General features: G+C 38.0%; 1 pseudogene; it reads right to left on the reverse strand.

The window, feature by feature from the left end:
* Positions 1 to 1839: 1839 nt before the first annotated feature.
* LOC127432060 (myelin proteolipid protein-like) lies at positions 1840 to 4077 on the reverse strand (annotated as a pseudogene).
* Between the last annotated feature and the right edge of the window lie 494 nt (positions 4078 to 4571).

Consider the following 4571-nt stretch of genomic DNA (forward strand, 5'->3'; position numbering starts at 1 on the left):
TTGTTTTGAAGGTGGCGAGGGGACCTTTTACCCCACACCTGGGGTAAAAGGCTTCCTCGGATGGGGTAAAAGGCAACCAAGGGGGTTATATTGATATAGTGTAGATACCAGGGCAATAGTTATAGGGCACAATTTGTCAACCTAAGAAAATACTTTTAGGACAACAAGATGCTTTTTTGTGAAACAAATTAAGATAATGCTTATTCAAAATAACTACTTCAAAAAAGGGTGCATAATTTCTTGTTCATTTCAATCACATTTGATATTTCATAACATCTCAAGTATTCTATAAACAAATGAATCTCCATTCTGATTGGATCAGTCAATATGAGAACATTTTAAACATTTTTATAGCGGCCCTTTGGCATCGAAAGGAGGAGGCAGAGAGTTTCCTACGGGTGCCTTTGTTTATTTTGCTTCGGTTGCAATAAACTTTAACGTTCAAGAATGCTTTTGTTTGAATTCAATCATTTTCATGCATCACATTCCTCTGCAGCACTGTATTGAACACAGTGATTCGTCGTATATCATATCACAGCACTTCAAATCTCCTCAAAACATCGTAAAGCACTTCAAAGCATCTCAAAGCACCGTAAAACTACACAGAAAGACAAATAAAGAATAAACAAATGTAAATGCATATTCACAATATGAAATTAAGCGTTCACAGCATAAGAAACATGTTATTAGCCCGAGTTTAATTACAAATATTATGCTCGAAATAAGAAATCAAATAAATATGAAATTATCATGAAATGAACACAAAAGGGGTACTAAACAAAAAAACAAAACCAAAAAAATTATATTTAAAGCTTCTTTGTGTGAGCTTGTGTAACACATTAACTCTCTTCTGTGTTACAAAAAATCCCCTTATGTACCTTATGCCCTCTAGTGGAGATGTAAAGTAAAAACGAATTAAGGTCATTACATTCTTCATAACAACAATGTGTTTAATGGAGGCTTTTTACCCAGAATACTATCTTTTCACTTATTGGACAGTTATTGAATTATATATATATATATATATATATATATATATATATATATATATATATATATATATATATATATATATACTACCTGTCAAAAGTTTTGAAACACATATTCTTTATTATAATTTTTTTTTTCTTCATATTTTAGAATAATAGTAAAGTCATCAAAACTATGAAATAACATAAATGGAACTGTGGAAATTATGTTGTGACTAAACAAAATCCAAAATAAATCAAAACTGTGTTATATTTTAGCATCTTCAAAGTATTCACCCTTTGCCTAGAATTTGCAGACATGTACTCTTGACATTTTCTTAACCAACTTCTTGAGGTATCACCCTGGGATGCTTTTTAAACAGTATTGAAGGAGTTCCCATCTATGTTGGGCACTTATTGGCTGCTTTTCTTTATTATTTGGTCCAAGTCATCAATTTCAAAAACGTAATTTGTTTTAAATTTTTTTTTTTTATAATGAAATAAATTAATATGGTGGCACAATTATATTTTTGTCTACAAAACTAATTTCAAACATTTAAGCATACGCCTTCAGATCAAAAGATTTTTAAGATCATGAGAAACATTTCAGTCAAGTGTTTCAAAACTTTTGACCGGTAGTGAATATATCAGTTGTGCTCAGATGTTTGCATACCCTTGGAGAATTGGTAATATATGTACCATTTTTAAAGAAAACATGAGTGAGCAGGCAAAACACATTTCTTTTATTTCTTATGGGAAAATACTGTAGTTCATATTCAACAGTAGGTTATAACAGAATGGCACAATCATAAAACAAAACATGGCATCAAAGAAAAAAATTAAATGACCCCTGTTCAAAAGTCTGCATACCCTTAGTTCTTAATACAGTGTATGAGTATAAATGCCCCTTTGTATAAATGACAGCGTGCAGTCTTTTGTAATTGTTGTCTATGAGGCCCCAAATTCTTGCAGGTGGTTTAGCTGCCCATTCGTCTTGGCAAAATGCCTCCAGGTCATGCAAAGTCTTTGGTCATCTTGCATGAACTGCATGTTTGAGATCTCCCCAGAGTGGCTCGATGATATTAAGATCAGGAGACTGTGATGGCCACTCCAGAACCTTCACCTTTTTCTGCTGTAACCACTGGAGGGTCAACTTGGCCTTGTGCTTAGGGTCATTGTCGTGCTGGAAAGTCCAAGAGCGTCCAATGCGCAGCTTTTGTGCAGAAGAATGCAAATTGTCTGCCAGTATTTTCTGATAACATGTTGCATTCATCTTGCCATCAAATTTTCACAAGATTCCCCGTGCGTTTAGAGCTCACAGACCCCCAAAACATCAGTGAGCCACCGACATGCTTCACAGTGAGGATGGTATTCTTTTCACTATAGGCCTTGTTGACCCCTCTCCAAACATAGCGCTTATGGTTGTGACCATAAAACTCTATTTTGGTCTCGTCACTCCAAATTACAGTGTGCCAGAAGCTGTGAGGCGTGTCAAGGTGTTGTCGGGCATATTGTAACCGGGCTTTTTTGTGGCATTGGTGCAGTAAAGGCTTCTTTCTGGCAACTCGACCATGCAGCTAATTTTTGTTCAAGTATCGTCGTATTGTGCTCCTTGAAACAACCACACTGTCTTTTTCCAGAGCAGCCTGTATTTCTCCTGAGGTTACCTGTGGGTTTTTCTTTGTATCCCGAACAATTCTTCTGGCAGTTGTGGCTGAAATCTTTCTTGGTCTACCTGACCTTGGCTTGGTATCAAGAGATCCCTGAATTTTCCACTTCTTAATATGAACAGAACAGAGAGTAAAAGCAGGCCTTGAATTTAAACTAGAAAGATAAAAAGGGACCAGCAACCATACAATTCATAAACCAAGTCAAACTCTATTTCTGACACACCCACATATACACACACTTACAGTCAGGCTGATGCAGCGCCCAAAACTGGTGCTCCTGAACTCTCCAAAGGTCTGTTTTACAGCACTGGTGGTGTAAAAACCTTCAGCCAACAGCAACAATCCATAGAGGAAAAAGAAGGAGGCCAGACCGTAGATCACATACTGGAATACTTTATACTGCAACAAACACACGGTTGGAACAGTGACACAAACATACAGAAACTGGCAAGTTTAGATACACAATTAATATTTAATATATCACAGAGAAGAGGATCACTCACAAGTCTGCCAGAACTATGAAATCCTGGACGTCCCTGGCAAAGTAGAGCTCTATGAATGCATGTGTGTGAGAGAGAGCGCCTCATGCCCTGCCCCACAGAAGTGTGCCACGCCAGCGTAGCAGAGCAGGGTGGCCAGCAGGCTGGTGTAGGGCACAGCGGCCAGGCAGCGGATGCAGCAATCATAGCAACCTGTAGGTGAGTAATATATGAACACACACACTGCACATGCAGCACACAATATGCACACACATTTATACACACATGCACACTCTCTCACCTCTACACTAGAGAATTACATTCAGACATACATGATCTATAAAGGTAATACTCATGCATGGCACACACATACTTGGCTAAAATGACACAGCTGGCATATAAAAGAGCATGCATCCATGCACACAAAGACTTCTAAGGCACTTTAAGGGTTAGTGGCCTAAAATATAATGGTCAAGTACACATTTGAAAATACATACACACATTCACAATATGCTCTATGATTAAATGTATATAAAGTGTATCATGGAATCAGAACACAAAAGCAGCACTGCCAATCATATAGCAGACAAAATTAACCCAGATGCCCTTCTCCAACTACCAAAACTACCGCAGCTGAAACACAGACAACTTCTGAACATAACATATGATAAATTAAGATGCTCTAGAGACACCAAAACATTTAAAAGTTAACAGGAAAATAACCGAAGCAAAAAAAAAAAAAAAAAAGCAATACATTATAATGAAGCATCTTAACCACAAACTCACACAAAAAAGCCAAACTAAAATGCTCAGCTTCTCAGAATTCTACAGTTCCCAGCATGATGATGTGAGTGATGGGCAGCAGATTGGAGATGACCAGATGAAGAGCAGAAGCATTTAGGAGGCTGGTCTCAGTTCACCTAGCGCTTTACACAACCACAACTGTTTCTCTGGAAACATCGACGCCACTGAGCTGAAACCCAAACCAAGAGAGTTGCACAGACGCTTGTACTCTCACTCTAGAGAGCTCTGGACTAATTGTCCTTTTCACACTTTAGTTTTCTTTTCTCTCTAGGTAATTTCTTTCTTCAGATACACTCCGCTGTCCACCTCAAGGAAGAAAAAAATGCAACGCTTCAGCTGCTTCTATCCCTCCCTCTTTTCTTTCACTCTTTCTCTCCCTCTCTCTCCTGAGTAGGCTTGTGTCTGGTTGAGAGATAGTTTTGAGTCTGGGTGTTTGAGGTTTAGTTGTCAGAAAAAAGAATCACTCAGTGAGTTATAATGGATTTTGTTTTAACAACAAAAGTAATCATTTTGAACTGACAAAACACCTGACACACACATTTAGGTCTCACCAGTGGAGTACGTTATTGTGTTTCCTCCCATAGCGGCACAGACAGACACACACTGACACCAATGGGGGGTTACAATGGGGTCAAGATCAAGGCAGGTCA

This window comes from Myxocyprinus asiaticus, chromosome 4 (genome assembly GCF_019703515.2).
Source record: "Myxocyprinus asiaticus isolate MX2 ecotype Aquarium Trade chromosome 4, UBuf_Myxa_2, whole genome shotgun sequence".
Lineage (NCBI taxonomy): Eukaryota > Metazoa > Chordata > Actinopteri > Cypriniformes > Catostomidae > Myxocyprinus > Myxocyprinus asiaticus.